At 35.6% G+C, this 18,902-nt stretch overlaps 1 protein-coding gene across 3 annotated transcripts in view; it reads left to right on the top strand.

The window, feature by feature from the left end:
* klf5l (Kruppel like factor 5 like) overlaps positions 1 to 18,902 on the top strand; it is a 124,226-nt gene that overhangs the window by 77,547 nt on the left and 27,777 nt on the right. For 2 of the 3 annotated variants that reach the window (XM_058758862.1, XM_058758863.1), the window contains one exon: positions 7,304 to 7,422. The exons of the other annotated variant lie outside the window; for it this stretch is intronic. The gene's annotated coding sequence lies outside the window, so the exon portion shown is untranslated. The remainder of the gene's footprint in view (positions 1 to 7,303; positions 7,423 to 18,902) is intronic. 3 annotated transcript variants of the gene reach the window in all.

Here is an 18,902-nt window from a genome sequence, read left to right as displayed (position 1 = left end):
ACCACAGCAGGTGTGGAATATAGACTGAGCTCAGGATGGCATGTTTAGGCCCTGAAGCCAGTCAATCCCTATAAGCGCAACAACAGCGTGAGAGCTGCTGGTTAATATGGTCATGTCAACTTAAGTGGGACAATGCCAGTAAACCAAGCTGATATAAAATTGAGATTAACCCTACAGAGGAACAAAAAGAGGAACTGCAACCACAAACCAGTGATTCCCCAGAACACCCTAACAGTTCAATTGGAGTCCTCATGCAAATATGTTGGCCACTAACGGTTTTTGGGTTATAATTTGTTTTGTCATAGTTTGTTGAGGTGTTAGCATATCTGATGTTTGAATTTTCAATTCAAAGCAAATCATCTGTGGAAGGTGCAACTCAATACTAACTACACTAAACACATTTATAAATGGGGGTTTTAATTAAATTTAGTTTTTAATTTTGGGAGGTATAGTCATATAGGACTGGAAATAAATTAATGGTCTGTTTTATAAAGCATTATTCGAGCTAGCTTATGAAATCAAAGCATATAGTTTTTTTTCAAAGCCAATTTTCTTGCATAGAAACACATCTGTGTTTAAAAACCACAAAGCAGTTTGAAATTTTTTCTTCGATAGAAACGATGAGATTGGGAGCCACCCGTCGACACGGTTCATTTATTGATCAACTGATGGTCGGGTAACAACATTAGTGGCTTAATAATGAGGGATTGATGGAGAGCCTTACTAAGTGTGTGTACAAAGGGAACAAAACGGGGTCAAGCACACAACTCACGGGAGGCTGATGACTTCAATGAACGCCATACACACTAGTGAGGAGTGAAGAACAGTTTCAGGCCAATAAAACATATGTTGAGCTGCTGTCTGTCAGCTTTGTGTGGTTATCCGACACACCTTTTATTCATGCCTGTCCTTCTATTTGCCAGCAACCATTCTACCTCCACCCAAACTGTCCACTATCGGTGTCAGCAGTCTGTTTTGGTAGGGGGGGAAAAAAACGGTAACACTTTACAATAAGGTTCATTAGTTAACAACATTAGTAAACATGAACTAAGAATGAACAATACTTCTACAGCATTTATTAATCTTAGTTAATGTTAATTTCAGCATTTACTAATGCATTATTAAAATCACAAGTTGTGTTTGTTAACATTAGTTAATGCACTGTGAACTAACATGAGTAAACAACTGTATTTTCACTAACATTAACAAAGATTAATAAATAGTGTAATAAATGCATTGTTCGTTGTTTGTTCATGTTAGTTAATACATTTACTAATGTTAACAAATTTCATCTTATTGTAAAGTAACAATTACCAAAAAAAACCTTACTTGTTTGAAAATGATTGTGGTCTCTAATGTCTGTCACTTAACGCTTCATATTAAAATATAGTCAGCAACACATTTAGAGTTTCAGCAAATTCAAAGTGTTGTTGTTTTCTTTTGTCTAAAGTGGGTGTGATGTATCAGTAACCAGATGAATGACAGACTAAGTACAACACAATGTCAAGTTGTCATTAGGTAGAATACTGTTTTAAGGCAAAACACTATAGGCAAAAACATTGTTTCTTCATGCACGGGTCAGTTTTGACATTTTGGGTGGTTGGCATTTCATAACATGTTGTTTCAGACTAGTGGAAAGAAAACATCCAAAGTACACTTTTAAGTATTTATTTTATCGTGCTTTATCTATTTGCGCCTGTAGATTTCAACTAACATACATAGTTTTAAAAGGCCGTTTTCTCAGAAAAAGTTTTTTCTCTTGCACTGAGCCAAACAAATCTCCACTTCAGTAGCACTTAAATGCACAAACTATTATTTCCATATAATGTGAAGGGTTTTTCATCTATTATTTGCCTGATTTTATACAATATTTTATTCTTAACGTCTTGTTCTCTCCTTAAAATCACCTTTAAGGAATGAATTGATTCTTTGACAAAAACAACATACAGCTTCACAGAGTATTTTAGTGTAAATCAAAGAGAAAAATATCTAGAGAAAAAAGTATTACAGAGGTCATGTTTGGCCTTCTAACAAGACCTGAGACCTCTGGACCTGTGTGGCTGTTACTCGTGGGGCTTACTGCAGCGAGAGAGAGGTGGAAATGATTCACTCTGCTGTGTATGCAATATTTAAGGCCCTTAGCCTGGGTCCCATTAATGGAGCCCTTTCACTGCTGTTTTCTGCCTCTCTCTCAAGTTCAGAAAAAAAACTCTTTCTGACATGAATTACATTTACATCTCTCCAGACTGGAGGGATCAGCAGCTTTCGCAACTTCTTTGGTGAGGCAGAAAATGATTTTTAGTGTTAATAATAGTGAAACCACTCCATTGAATGTGTATCATATGGATAATCCATTAATTCCCTTTTCGCCGTATAAAAAGCAGTGCAAGGACTTAGGGCAAAATACTATTTCAATATGAAAGTGTAGAGGGGTACTTATTGGCTGATTGATTGGCTGAAGTCTTTTACAATTGGTGGCGCTATCCACTTTACTTTGCAATGTGGAAACAAGCTATTTTGCATTAGAATTCTGATTCATTTGCCCTTATAGGTAAATAACTAGAAGAACAACACCAGTGAAATAATACCAGTTTGTTACCAGTTTGTGAAAAATCACCTATTAACCTTCGCAATAGGTGGAATCGTTAAAAACAGCAGCTCAAATAGGCTAATGCATAAGCTGCAACAGAACAATTAATGCAAGTGCTTTTATAAAATTCTAAGTTTCTAATTTCAGCATTTAGACCAACTGAAAAACTGGCCCTATTTACCTCCATTGTAAGTGTTTCACCGCAACACCATGATTGATTTTTAACATTATTCCAAATGCAATTGATTGAGTTTAACTTCTATTGAACCCGATACATTCCTTGAAGTAATGTCTAGATTTTTGAAAGTTAGTGTTGCTACGAGTGTGCCACAACAGGCCACAGTTCGAGCCCCATCTAGTGATATCCGAGCACTATGTACGGAAATTCATGCATGCGTTTGTGTGGCAGCATGTCAAGCTCACGCAGCGATTCATTTTTGATGATCCTCAGTGAGTCAACTCACTCTAGTGTCACTGTTTTGACAGGCTGTTGTGTGTGATGTGACAAGCTACATTGGCCTCCATTTTCAATTCATCAGCATCGGCATGACAAATTCACTACAGCACATGTTGATCCGCTCCTTCCCAATCAGGCCTTTCGATATCACAGTCCCGAGCCGCAGAGAATAATGACATCGCAGGAGATCATTAGGCCTGGGTTGACGGACAGGCCATGTGATTTTCTACCTCCAAAGTCCACAAGGCAGTGACCCCGGCACCCAACCTTGATCTTGGGGCTTCGGCCCCTTTCTTTTGAGACTGCCGAACAAGTGGCTCCTGGTGTTGTGGAAGAGTGAGACTTAAATATTTAATCTTTCCCTTTTTTCGTCCTCCCTCTGCCCTCCCCTCATATAATCCTGCGGTTCCAATGCCCTGCAGCTGTGAGTGACAGAAAGGCACATGGTGCCCTATGAAAAATGTATCTTCAGAAGCTGACACTGTATGGGAATTTTACTACAGGGACAAGGCTTGATCTTGCGATGAAATAAATATGTTTCCTCGGCTTTGTGCCGTAGCAGGCTTCGCGGGATACCGGCACAGGTGTCGAGTCGAACTTATGTAACATCAGATACCCGTTGTGCTGGAACAAAGAGTCACTCCATCTCCATCTGCGTCTGCAGCCATATTTAAGACAAACTGCTGTTTTGAAGCATTCGATCAGAGGCTGGGAAGTTTTCAAACTCAATTCAGTGCTTCGGGATGCGCCGATGCTGCTGTTTAGAGCCGACAGAGTTGTGAGATCTATCACGAAAGGGAGAATATCTTGATAAAGGTTTTCCAAAAGAATACTTTTTCTTGTCATTTCTTGTCAACAACTCTATTTAACGCTCCTGGTCTGCTGAGATTGACTTTACCGTTTATGTTTGGCATCCCAGGGACCACAGTGATTGACGTGTCAAAATAATAATTCCGTAATTAACCTCTGTTTTTCCTTTCAAATTCTTGTAATATGCTACTCTGACCTTTTCAAAAGCCATGTGACCGTGAAATTATGAACTTTTCTGAAATGTGACTTATATATTCTACTAACGTTGTAGAGAAATGAAAAAGTGAACTTCTACAGTGTGAACACCATCCAGAGGATCTTGGTGTGTGAAAAAATTGTATATAGTCCTGTTTTTATTACCAACGCCTCTGAGAATCCAAACAGATCTACTGTGTGAATATTTTTCATTGTGGGTGTGTGATATATTTTGAAAATTTGAAAGGTTTTTTTTTTTTTTTTTGAGATGTAAAAGGAGGTTTGGGGATTCACAGACTCTAAAAAGAACATGAGTGTGGGATAGTGCACATGCTCTGACACATTAAGCTGTGGTGCTCTCTCAGACTGCACAAGTTTGAATCCAGCTCTGAACATTTATCATTTTAGTTCCTCTTCTTAGTTCCTCTTTCCTGTCCTCACTAGACTACTTTATCAGTGACAGATAGGCCAAAAAATATGCACAGTGGCATGAATGTCTGAGACCACAGTGAAAATCTGGGATTTAAAAATTAAAAATATTTACAGTATAGGTCACAAATTAAACATTAAATAAAAAGTTAATTTAGTAATTAAAAGTTAATTGCACAGCTCTTTGGATCGTTCTGATATTTTCATTCTGATATTTATTTTCAATTTAAAGCACACTTTTCTTTTAGAATCATATGCTGCTAATAATTTGTATAGTGACTTGTATATCATAAAATTTCTATTAAATTATAAAGAAATGGGCCTAGGCCTACACGTGCAACAGAAAATAAACGCAGGCGCACACCTGTTTGTGTGCAGTGAGCTGCAGAGGTCTGTGAGTGTCTCAGAGGTGCTCTAAAGAGAGGGGTGGGGGAAGATGGAGAATGAACGAGTGCTCTAATGGATTTGCGCTAATGGTGCCGGAGTGATTAGAGCAGGAAAGACTCTGGACTTCCAGCCCTTATGAACCCTCACTGACTCCGTGCCATGCAGCTATAGAGCACGGAGTGAATTACAGCGCATGCTCACATTTACCTTTGCCTATTTTAGACATACAAAAGTTTTTTAAACATATTAGTTTTACTATCTTGCACGCATGTAAAGAGAAGTGCGGTAGTGCTTATTTGAATGTAGAACGTTTAATAAAGCACAAGCCGTTCAAATGCATATAAATCCATATGACACAAATTTTGCATGCCTACCTAACAATTATGGCATGGCTAGGCAAAGGCGGTAGTGTGACACATTATGTGTTTGTTTATATGCCTGTGTGTGTTTGTGTATGTGTGTGGTGAAGGTGGGGGGGGTCTTCATTAAGCAGCTTGGCATAATGTTGACAATCTGTAATGTGATGCAGAGTATCTCAGTGGGACTGCTTGAGTGATCTTAATGAAGAGAACATCAGGTGCTAATTAGCCCACATTAAATGTCACTAATATAAAAATGGCTGTTTGCCAAGTGCTTCTTTTGACAAACAAGAGGCAACTTTCTGCTGTTGGGCCAGTCACTGAATTCTGGTCAACTACTGCCACCTGGAGACGTTATGCTGGTGATGCAAGAAAAGGGCAGTTGGTTGAATCTAAAATACCTCTGGAGTTCAATGAGGTCAGAAAAGGTCAGCAAGTTTATTCATTAAGGACGCATTCAATTGATAAAAATGACAGAAAAGACATTTATAATGTTACAAAATATTTCAATTTCAAATAACTGATTGTTTTTTGTTTTTACTTTCTATATTCATCAAAATAATCCTGAAAAAATGTTTCACAGTTTCCACAAAAATATTAAAAATCACAACAGTTCAGCATTATTAATAATAATAATAATAAATGTTTCTTGAGCACCAAATCGGTAAATTAGAATGATTTCTGAAGAGTCATGTGACACTGAAGTCAAGAGTAATGAGAGTAATGCATAAATTACTCTATTTGAAAAACATTATTAAAATAAGTGCTGTCAAACGATTAATCGCATCCAAAATAAAAGTTTTTGTTTACATAATATATGTGAGTGTACTGTGTATATTTATTAAGTATATATAAATACATACACATGCATGTATATATTTAAGAAAAATATGTTATGTTTATATATGAAATAAATTTATACATGATATAATTTATATGAATATAAATATATACATATTTTCAAAATATGTGCTGTATGTGTGTCTTTATATATACATAATAAATATACACAGTACACACATGTATATTATGTAAACAAAAACCTTTATTTTGGATGCGATTTAATCGTTTGACAGCACTAATAAAAATAGAAAACACATTTCAAATTATAATATATCACAATATTACTGTTTTACTGTATTTTTAAATCAAATGAATGCAATCTTGGTGAGCATAAGAGACTTGAACATATTATGAACAGTCATTAATTAGCAATGAATAATAGTATATTTATTCATTATATATTTATTTATTTATTCATATTAAAATTAATCTTGATTAATAAATCCTGAAAAAATGTCATTGTTACCCAATAAATTAACTAATGTTAATTAAACCTTAAATTAAAGTCATATCTGTGCATAAATCTGTGAATTTTTACATTTTCAGAAGAAAATGCAATCTGTGTTTGCTTTTGGCAGAATTTTTTTTTTCTTTTCACATGTCCAAATTATAAACTATAGCAGAGTGTACTTAATTAAAGGAGGCAATTTCTGCATTTGCTCCAACAGCAAAAGAAAATCCCTACTATTGTATTCGCAAAACTTTGGAAAAAGGACGAAAATGCAACATTTTCAGTCACTCCCTTAAAAACTGTAGCAAGTTATTGTGGAAATTCGTCATCACAAACCACAGTCTGTAAAAGGGTCCATTAGAGTGTGGTGGGTGTTTACTAAGGTGTTAAGCATATTGCTATATGGTTGCTAATGGTTTTCTGGTGGTTGCTAAGTGGTTGCTCACCGTTTTCAAGTCAAAAGAGCCCACCACAAAGTTTCCATGCTATTATGGTCACCAATTTTGACTCACGTCCCTTCTTCAGTGTAAATTTATGGAATTTTCTTCAACCTTTTGCTGCACAAGAGGTTTGTTCAAAAATATGACCAATAATATTTTAACCACTTTTTAATTGTTCAGTTATTATTACTTTTGTATTGGTCGATTTCTGTTGTATTTATTATGCCGTTCTTGTGTTTAATGTTATAATATTATTGTAAATCATTCTTATTGGGCCATGTTTGTCTTGTTTTTAATTTTTCAGTCTAAGGTGTGAAAACGAAATCCCTTCTTTTTCCACAGACATTGATATCAGATGACGGGCTTCCTCATCTGTCCAGACCCCCTGCTCTTTTTACCTGAACCCCATGGGAGGTTGAATATGGAGAGGGGAGGGCGAAGGGTGTCCAGAGCGGGAGGAGGTAGGTCATTGGATCTTTAGATAATCAGTGTGGGCTAATGACCCCTCCAGAGAGAATGTGTCTAATCCATTGAGCCTTAGGGAGCACTTCTCCCTACCCCCTCATTTCACAGACAACACTGCTGAATACTGAATCCAAAGTGTTTCCTAGAGTGGGGGTGTTTACATTTAAAATCTATCACCATGTCTACACTGCAGCAGAGCGAAGCGATAATTCTGAAGTGCGCTCATTATCAATGAAACAGTGTACACTGCAAGCGATGTGATTATTGGGGGAAAAAAGTGAGCAGTTATAATCAACATTATAATCAACTTTAGTTGTTGGGATATTTAAAAAAAATATATATATTATTGCTTTAGTCCAACTGAAAGTGAAACTTTAAAGTGCGTGTAAACCCAATTTAACACAGAACAGAACTCAAGTGTAACTATAAATGACATAAATTTGGTTTATATCAGATTTACTGAATAGAAAATGTTTGTGTCTGTCACTGCACACGGAACTTTTTAGATTCATGAAAGCCTGTATAGCAAAAGATTATACTGATAAATCAATTTATAGTGCATTTTCACCACATTTTGCCATATTATGTTTATTAAATAATTTACTTAATTACCTGTACTTTTAGATGGACATAAGTCCATCACAAATTTTCACCTAAATGTTTAAACTGTATGGCTAGAGTAATTCATTTTAGACTTACTCACCCTAAAAGTTTCATAATAGCATACACTGTGAAAATTCAGAATCCCTGTCACTTTATTCACAATATACATTTATAGGTAATTTTTCTTAGTGTTTGGTACATGACTTCATAATGATGAAGTTGTGAATGTCTCTCCGCAAGAAGTTTATGATGCAGTTATGATGCTAAAAGATAATAAGGCTTGTGGTATGGATAAGATATCTGCTGAACATTTCAAATTTGCAAGTAGAAAATTATATCCTTTGCTCGCTATTTGTTTTACTGGGTTTTTAGTTCATGGTATTTTACCACATTCTATCTTATCTGTTGTGTTAGTGCCTATTATTAAAGACAGATCTGGACAAATAAATAGCATGGATAATTACCGGCCTATAGCCTTGGCCAGTACTTTATCCAAGGTTATTGAAAGGATTTTATTGAATGAGATGGAACATTTTGTCCTGACTTCTGATAACCAGTTTGGTTTTAAACCGAAACATGGTACTGATATGTGACCCTGGACGACAAAACCGACTGGTTCGAGTGTCAATTTCAGATTATGTATAAATTGAGATAAGCTGAATAAATAAACTTTCTATTGATGTATGGTTTGTTAGGATCGGACAATATTTGGCTGAGATACAACTATTTGAAAATCTGCAATCTGAGGGTGCAAAAAAATCAAAATATTGAGAAAATCACCTTTAAAATTGTCCAAATGAAGTTCTTAGCAATGCATATTACTAATCAAAAATTAAGTTTTGATACATTTACGGTAAGAAATTTACAAAATATCTTCATGGAACATGATCTTTACTTAATATCCTAATGATTTTTGGCATAAAAGAAAAATGGATAATTTTGACCCATACAGTGTATTTTTGGCTATTGCTACAAATATACCCCGCGACTTAAGACTGGTTTTGTGGTCCAGGGTCACATATGTGTATTTTTGCTCTAAAGGAGATTTTAGATTTTTATAACAGGCACAATTCCACAAATTTCATGTAAAATTATTTTTTAAGTTATACAATAGAGGAGTTCCCAAATTTTTAGTGAGAATTTTGGCTTTTTGGTATGCTCATCAATTAATGTATGTAAAATGGGGCCATTATGTGTCTGCTCCATTCAGTATATGTAATGGAGTCAGACAGGGAAGAATTTTGTCTCTCTTTTTATTTAATATTTATATGGATGATTTATCAAAGCAGTTAAATGGTTGTAGAACAGGTTGTATGGTGGGTCATACTATTATAAACCATTTGATGTATGCAGATGATTTGGTGATCTTTTGTCCATATAGTGCTGGTCTTCAACAGTTACTGAGGATTTGTTCTCGATATGGTTCAGATTTTGATATTAAATATAATGCCAAAAAGAGTAATATTATGATTGTTAGGAGTAGGGAGGACAGGAAACTGACATTTCCTGACTTCTCTCTGTCTGGGAGTGTCCTTAAAGTATGTAATGAGGCTAAATACGTAGGGCATTATATAACTGATGACCTGTCTGATGATAGGGATATTTACAGACAGTGTTGTACGCTGTATGCCCAGGCCAATATGTTGATTCGCAAATTTGGTATGTGCGCAGGATCTGCAGTTTTTAAAGCATACTGTACCCCTATGTATACTGCCCATTTGTGGCGGCATTACAGAAAGAGCAGCATGCAGAGACTTAATGTAGCTTATAATGATGGTATGCGATTGCTGCTTAAGGTGCCACGATGGAGCAGTGCAAGCCTGGTGTGCCAACCTGCGCTGCTGTGATGCGTAATCTCATGTACAGATGTATGTGTAGGTTATCAGAATCTGTAAATAGTATAATTTTAACACTGACGAACTTGGCACTAGGTTCAGTCAGGCTTTTTTCAAATATGTGGAATCATTGGCGTTTTAGTACACATGTAAATATGTGATATTGTGGATTCTGTCCTTGTGTGTGTATTTGTATTTTGTTATTGTTGTGTGTTTGTTGTGTCTAAATTTTGATTGATTGATTGACACATTTAATACACACATCTGAGGCCCACAACACAAAAGCACAAAAATTGCACCTGATATGCAAGTATGCATCTAAATAAATAAGTAAAGTGAAAAAAAAATGATCTTCCTATATAATAGGACGGCTCTTGGCCAGAATAAGGTGCAAAGTGGACCAGACTTGACGCCAATAGTCAAAAGTCTGGCTATCCAAGAGTAATAGTCATTTTATAGATTACACACGCTAACTTGCTCTTGACTTCAGACTGACGGCATGGCTTCACACTAAGACATATTGAAAGAGACAGCAGATTTTTCTAAATTAGCTGACTAACACACTGGAACACTAGCTAATCAATACTGAAGTGTCCATCAACAGCACATTGTTCAGAAAACTTAACCTGGAGTCCGAATTAGTACATTTTCTTCATGTTTTTAAAATATGTTTATCTTATCAATCTCTCTGTCTGTCTTTTCATTCATCCTTGCTCTTTGTCTGGATGATATCCAATGCTGGGTCAAAGTCCCTTCTCCAGACTTCCTTATTCATACATTAAGTCATTTATTACATTGCAGGATATCAATTCTTCCTTATAGAGAAAAAAATTACAACAGTTTTATTTTTCCCGTAATTGCAAGTTATGTTTTGTCATTACTAAACCACTATCTTTCGTCATGTGAAATGACGTGTATGTGTGTGTGTGTGTGTGTGTGTGTGTGTGAGAGAGAGAGAGAGAAATGCAACATTGTTAGGAAATTTCTTACTTCATATTTTTACAGTGTGGAAATAGCTGAAAATATTTTCTGAATAAATTCACTTGAGTGTAAATTTGAGTAATTTCAAAACAGTATTGAGGAAGCATTATGTGTGCATATTCTGGCCTATGCCTTAAAGACCTGAAAGAATATGAAAGATTCATATAAAAAGGAAGTATAATTGCTCAAAATCTATGTGTGAAACCTGGGATGAAATAAAAAGGCACTCCTTAAATCACAGAAAAAATGTGAAGTACTGGCAAATGCCCAGTGAAGTTATTGAGGAAGTGAATGGTTTCCTGTGATGATGTGAACATCTGTACTGCATTTGATCAGGACTGTGACATTTTATCTGACTGAGTCATGCAGGACTTGTAGTTAGTGTTTAAGTGCGTCTTCTGAGGAATTTCAGCATAGCATTTGTCAAACAAAGTCAATATTTCAAGTTAGCTTTGGCACAGTTCTTCATGTTGCGCGTCAGTTCATTTTGAAATAATGAAATGGATGTTTTGTTTCAACATACAGTATGAATGAGGCAACAAATATTCATGTGCAAATACCTGTACATTTTCTCTGCTGTACAGCAGAGGGTGGTGTTAGCCAGAAAGTACAATGCTTTGGACACTGTTGAGTTTTCTTTTGAAATGTTCAATTGAAGAAAAGTGCAGAGAAATGCTTGAATCTGAAATTTATATTATATAAATTATAATAACCAGATATAAATAGTATGGCACATGATGTGATGTCCCAATAATGGCTTACAACAAACTCAAAAGAATGTAGGCCTACTTTACTTTCCCACCAGCACTACTCACTAGCAAACTACATACTTTTAGGGATAAATATGTCAATTGACATGCAGTCAGAATGTCAATATTAGGCATAATTTGTAAATTTAAATGAGTGTTTTAGGCTAGTTAGAAATATATATATATATATATATATATATATATATATATATATATATATATATATATAATAACTACATACTTTTAAAAATATACTTAACACAATGCATGTATGTCAAATCTGACCACACATATCAGCACTTCTTCAACCAAAACATTATCAAACAAAGGAAAAACATCATGTGTTTAGATCAGAGTATTCTCTGATGTTATTTACTCTGTTTTTTCCACTACGCATGAGAAGACAAGCAGTCCCAGCGCTCATGTGTCTGAACACAATGAAAGAATTCATTCAGGACACTGAGTAAACAGTTTAAGTCACAAACCAGCACCTTTAAGCTTCTCTGCTGGTCAGACAGGACAAATGTGCCTGTGTCAAACATAGTTGACTTTTATAGACAGTGTTGCACATTATCTGCTTGAGTTTGGTTGCTGATACAGTATATCTTGCTGATTTCTTGAGTCGGGATTGAGATTTTTATTATCTACAATACAAATGTACATTAAAACACAACGTTGATAAACAACACATTTAACTGTTGGTCTTGCCAATTTTGTCAGGTCAGTTAATGTAATCAAACACTGACTTGGGCAGATTTATTGCAGGTTTTGCAGGCCTTTGTGATTATTAAATTCTATCCTTTATCATAGTGTAGGAGTCATTTTTATAGATTTGGGCGTTATCAACTTTCACTAATATAAATGCTGTGCATTTTTGTACAATGAAACTGTTTCTCAAAACGGTTGTTTTGAAGGTGTGGCTCTAATTTTTTACTTGTTATTGTACTTTACATTGTGTACCTGAATAGATGCAGCATTTGTGTAGATGGGTACAACCCAGGGGTGTAGTAATCATGGACATGGTGTTCAGATTCAGTAGTTTTAACATATGAGGTCATGCAACCATATCTGCTGATCCAACTGTTTGAATTTTGAAATGTGCAATATTTAATATTTACATTTAAGTTTTTTATTTTAATTTTTTATATATATATATATATTGTAGTAACACTATCCATTCCAATACATTTTGGAGATTTATTTTATATTATATACATTATAAAGATTTTTATATTATATAAAAGTATTTGTTATACTAAAAAATACTGAAAACTGTAGATAATGGATTATAATTTGATACTTACTTATATATTTAATTATTTATTTCACATCAAAGGTATTGAAAAGTTAACAGTAATTAATAAAATCATGGATTGGATTTGATTAGATTAGATTAGATATTAGAAAAATCACAGTGTTTCCATATACATTGTGAAAAGATGGTTTCTACATTTTCAGAATATGAATATGTTCTGAGTATTCATAGTATTGTTTTTTTTTCTTTCCTGTGTAATAATTTAAATAGTTCTAACAACACATCACATACTGCGTAATTCACTTTGGCAAAAGCATATTCTATAGTATCACATAGTCACAATGCTTGAAAAAAAATCACACACATATTATTTGTGAGTCTATTGCAATGTGTCTATTGTATTGTGAGTCTATTGTTTGTGGTTCAACTTGAAAGATTTGTAGCGCAGATGTTTAAATGAAAAATATGAAAAATACGTCAGTTACAATTAAAAATAAAAGAAATGTAACCTTACACTATAAAAGAAAAGAAAAGAAAAAAAGTTGCTGCCTGAAGTTTTTAAGTACAATCAATTTGTCAAACTTATTTTAAAAAGTTGAAAATTGCTTAACATTTTTATTAGTTAAAGTAATGTAACAACACATGTTGTCATGACATATTAATCATATCATTGTTTCACAGTGTAGCTTTGATTGAAGTTAACCTAATATTATATTTTTAATGCGTACTTTCATATTTTAACCAATTTTAGTTTAAAATCAAACTATAATTGATGCCGTCTGCTAAAGAATCCTGCAATTATAGAATACAGAAAGAAATTTGTTGACAACAGGGTTACAGAGGATCCATAATGGAATGATGACTGACTAGTACTTTATTTTATGAAAAACCAAATGTATGTGTGTGAGAGTGTCAGCGCTGTCTTAGACATTAGCATTGTATTTATCCGCTCCATCTTCACTACGCATCCACCCTGGGGAAAGGCCTGTGAAAGCACTGCACTGTGAGAACAGGCATTATCGATGTGTTTTCACATGACTGATGTAATACTCTTTCTGTGTGTCTGTGTCTAGTCCATCTACACCTGTCACTGATGGAGCTTATGGCATAAAAGTATCAGTGTAAGCGTTACATGCCTGGACAGCACAGAGATAACCCAAAAGTGTGTGCATGGGTCAGGTTTGGATGAAAACTTAAATAATGATCTAAGTAATGTCAATTAAAATCTATAAATTACTTGCAATGGCTTGGTTTAGACGTAAGTAGGATTGAGTTTGTGTATAGCAAATATTAATAGAAAATAATAAAAGAAAAAAAAAAAGAATTGGAGTTTTAGTTTACTTTATTGGCTATTGTGCACATAATCATTTCAGCAGTATACACAGAACAGTGGTTCCACAGCATTCAGCACAGCTCATCTTTCTCTAAAGTCGGCTCTTTGATTTCCGTGTTGGCTCTTTGTCAACAGCAGCCGTCAGTAGCTCATGGTAATCTTGTCATCCCTTTGGCACAAAGACGCCTTAGTCTTCTTCACTGACAGCTGCTGTTGTCACAAATTCTGTCCATGCACTTCTGTTTGCTCACCACCAGAGATCACTCGCTCACTACTAGGGACTATTGCACCACACTAACTTCACCCCGGACTACAGTTCCCATCATCCATTGCACTGATTACACACACACAGCTGAATGCACTGATTATACACACACAGCTGAATCCAATCAGACATGCTACATAAGCCATGAACTTCCTCTTTCTCACTGCCGAGCATTATCGCTGTCTTCGTGCAGCTACACTACGGAGCCTTTTCGTTTTCCAAGACACTACGGAGCCTTTTCGTTTTCCAAGTCCTGGTCTCAGTCTAGTTTTGCCTTGCCTGTCTTCCGGTCCTTTGATTCTCGCCTGAGTATATTGGATTACCCGTTTGCCTGACCCTGTCTTGGATACTGTTTGCCCCAGTCGGGACTATTGCTCGTGTTTACAGATTACCACTTTTGTCAAGCCCTCTGGATTTTGTTCGCCGATTGATGACCCACGCCTGCCCTAGGAATACTCTTTGTCTTGCCTCATTCATGTTTGTTTACTGTTTATTGAACCATGCCTGTTTGTGATCATGCCTTTGAATAAAACTCTGCACATGGATCCGCACGCTTCCTCTGTTCCTTCCGTAACAGCTGTCTCACAGGGAGGGTGACCCAATCAAAACACACCCTGAAATATCATGCTAAGGACATTATCATTGCCCAGATATTCACCTTAGACCTTTGCGGTTAAACCCAAGGTGGACATGAACATATGAGAACTTATGCAAAGCAAAGTGCACGAGAGATTACAACAAAACAAAAGAGATTTCTACAATGGAGGATGTAGAAGCCTTTCAAGATAAACATTATTATTATTTTTATGGAACTGCAACGTTTTTTGTTTTTTTGTTCTACATTCTACATTCTTTTTTTTTCTGTGAAACCCTACGTTCACTGTTTTTTTTTTTTTTTTTTAATATTGTATTTTTCATAACCAGAAACTAATGTTCCCAAAACATTCTAGAAACCAAAAATTGTTAGCTAAGTGTTATTTCATTATTACTTGACATGCTGATTCTGTCTTTCAATTGTAGGATGAAAAAATTATTCTGTCTGAAAGTTTTTATCATGTTTGACTGATAATAGATTTTACGTCTTTGGAGATCTTAGATCTGTGTTTGTGCTCTTTCTTTACATATTATAATGTAGATAAAATTTTTTAGGTCTGTTATGTGGACCAGAGATGCACTTATTACATCAAAATGCAGCAAAAATCTGTAATATTTTAAATTACAATATTATTGTAATTTATAATAATGGTTTCCTATTTTAAAATATTTTAAAATGAAATGTATTCCTGTGATGGCAAAGCAGAATTTTCATCAGCCATTCCTCCTGTCTGCAGTGTCACACGATCCTTCAGAAATCATTGTAATATACTGATCAGGGGCTTCTTTTTTTTTTACAATTGCCCCAGTTACCATAATGTGACTTTTTGTAGTAAATTTTCCATTAGAAGCTTTGTCAGGCCACATCTTTGACAATATAAATAGGCTATATTTAGGCAATATAAATAGGCTTTATAAATAGACTAAAATGTTAGTTTTTTAAATAAATTATGTATGTCCTCTTTTTCTCATCTCAAAGAGTTATGCCTGCTTTGACTAACTCTTAATTGTTGTGTAGTATTAAGTCTGTTGGCAAAAGGGAACCTGCTACTTGTACCAACACATCCAATGTGCTATATTACCCGACAATACTTCCCTGATATCAAAGTCTACACAATGACACAATGGCAGCATAGACCTCTGTGGTTTCTTTGAACCTGAAGAAAAATATTTAACCTCGTGTCCAAACTAGTCACAGCTAATTCCTACAGGAAAGTGTACATATTCATACATCAGACGTAAATTGTCTTTAACTCTCTTTTCATGATCTGTCAGCACAGGATGATTTAAAACAGTCAGTTGCTAAGAAAATGAATATTTCTGTGGTAAGACCATCATGTCCAGCCAGATGCTCAAAGCTACATTTTTATACACTGCATGATCAATGAGCATAAAAAAGCTGATAAGAAGGAAAATGCAAGGAGAAATCTACTGAGACGTTTGCTTTATAAATGTCTATGACAATTTTTATTCGTTTTGAGGACTTGCAATTGCACGAATTTAGACACTAAATTCAGTGAAAATTGGGGCTTTACAGGAATAGTTCACCCAAAAATGAAAATTCTGTCGTTAATTACTCACCCTCATGTCGTTCCAAACCTGTAGGACCTCTGTTCATCTTCGGAACACAAATTAAGAAGATATTTTTGATGCAAGCATACTACCATGATCAAGGCTCAGAAACGTAGCAAGGACATCATTAAAATAATCCATGTGACATCAGTGGTTCCACTGTAATTTTATGAAGCTACGAGAATACTTTTTGAAGAAACAGTTATAGAAACAGTCAGCGTTCTGAGACGTGCGTTTAGGACTGTGCATGCGCACTGGCTGATCTAGCCTGAAAAAATAAGCTTTTTATAACGCTGTTTGAGCAAAATAAACAACATTTATGATACAGTTGTTGTCAGATTTCTTTGGTGATTTCAAATATGAAATTGAATCGTAAGCTTAGTGAACAGTTTTGGAGAATTTGATGTTTCCCCATTCAAAGAGAAGAGAGAGCTGTGCTTACATGCCCAAGAGGCGTTTCAAAGATGGCCGCCGAGTGACATGACTTGTCTTAAAAAGACTTTGGTGCAGGTGACACAGAACAGCATATGTTGCTTACGTTCAGTGGATACTCCCCAAAATAGCGCTAGGGTGATGCAGAGGAGATGAATTGTTGAATAAAGTCATTATTTTTGTTTTCTTCGCGCACAAAAAGTAATCTCGTAGCTTCGTAAAATTACGGTTGAACCACTGATGTCACAAGGATTATTTTAACGATGTCCTTGCTATGCTTCTGGACCTTATGCTTGCTGTCAATGGGAGGGTCAGAGAGCTCTTGGAATTCATCCAAAATATCTTAATTTGTGTTCAGGTCTAACGGGTTTGGAACGACATGAGGTGTGTAATTAACGACTAAAAAAATATATATTCATTTTTGGGTGAACTATATTCCTTTAAGGTATGGTCACGTTATCAGGCAAAAAAGGTCCATTGTCTGCTGTCAAAAGTGTAGCGATGAAGCATTGCTCACACAGAAGTCACTTTAAAAAAAAACAACTTTCTGTTTCTGGCAAATCTGTGTGAACAAAATGAAGCTGTTGCGAAATCTGTGTGGCAAAATCTTTCGTCCTGACATGAAATTCCTGATCGTGTTGATTCCTATTGAAATGACTGGTTTTCACCTGAAAATCTGAACAGCAAAATTGTTTGCACCTTTATTGAAGTTTTGGGCCTTGAAAACGACATATTTTGTGTTTCAGATACTTCCCAGGATAGGATGCCAGTATTCTCTACTAGTTTAATCAGCTTGCCCAGAAAAAGCAAGAATCTTCCCCATAATGTTTGTAAGTACTTCTGACTGGTGGTTTATGAATGAATGAAGAAAGACAGATTGATTCCAGCAGTTTTATACATGAGTATTAATCACAGCCAAGATTTGGCGGCATTAGGTGGTATCCCGGTTCACCATTAACCATCCCACCAAATCCCAAAGGAGAAAAACGACACCTCTGGCACAAATCAAAAGCTAATTCAGACCCCTTCTCATTTTCCGTTTGCTGTTGTGTCTCACTCTGCCGTTAGAGCCTTTGTTTTACCATGTTTTGTGTGGCACCTATGGGAAAGCTGACCCCACAGATGCAGGCGCTGAAATAATTTATCACTTCTGGCACCTTGCGGCAGCGTCACAATGACCTGAGGCTCTAAGTGAGGAAACAGCATCTCGCCACTCGTGCTGCGAGACAAAAGCACAGGTGAAATTCCACACTAGTTAGCGCTTAGTTGGCTGTGTTACCACGCATGCAGCTCCCCGAGGTCCTGTCGCTTAAGTAAACGCTGTTTGGCTGTCACACGTTGCCTGTCGCCTCGGTTTACCTCACGCTTTGTACGTGTCATGTTTGTTCGGCTGTTCTGTGGCAGGGTAGTGTGATGTTACCATATCAAGAAAGATAGCATTGCCATGTTTAAGTGGTGAAGACACAATTATGCTTTTTTATTATTATTTATTTATTTTTTAATAAAACAATTCATTAAATGTGCTTGTTTTAACAGCTCTGATGCAACTTATAGTTATTTATTAGGCTTTATACAATTAGTGTGGGTGTGTTTTGTATGTTTTTATTTTTTATCATATCATTTTTGTTTGATTGTTTGTTTCAATTAATTCACTTTCAATGGGCATATCCAGCTGAATTTGACAAGAACAAATGCCGCACGCAATTCACTCCCCTTACGTCAAATTATTTTTCCATTTGCTCAGCAAGTCATCTGTTGACATTGTCATTGAGCCTGTGTTACTCACGTTGCCAGGACAACCATGAAAAACGACATCCTAACATTTAAATCACACGCAAAACTAAAACCACAAGAATG

The sequence above is a fragment of the Onychostoma macrolepis genome, chromosome 21 (assembly GCF_012432095.1).
Source record: "Onychostoma macrolepis isolate SWU-2019 chromosome 21, ASM1243209v1, whole genome shotgun sequence".
NCBI classification, from domain to species: domain Eukaryota; kingdom Metazoa; phylum Chordata; class Actinopteri; order Cypriniformes; family Cyprinidae; genus Onychostoma; species Onychostoma macrolepis.
This window is presented reverse-complemented; position numbering and strand designations above follow the sequence as displayed.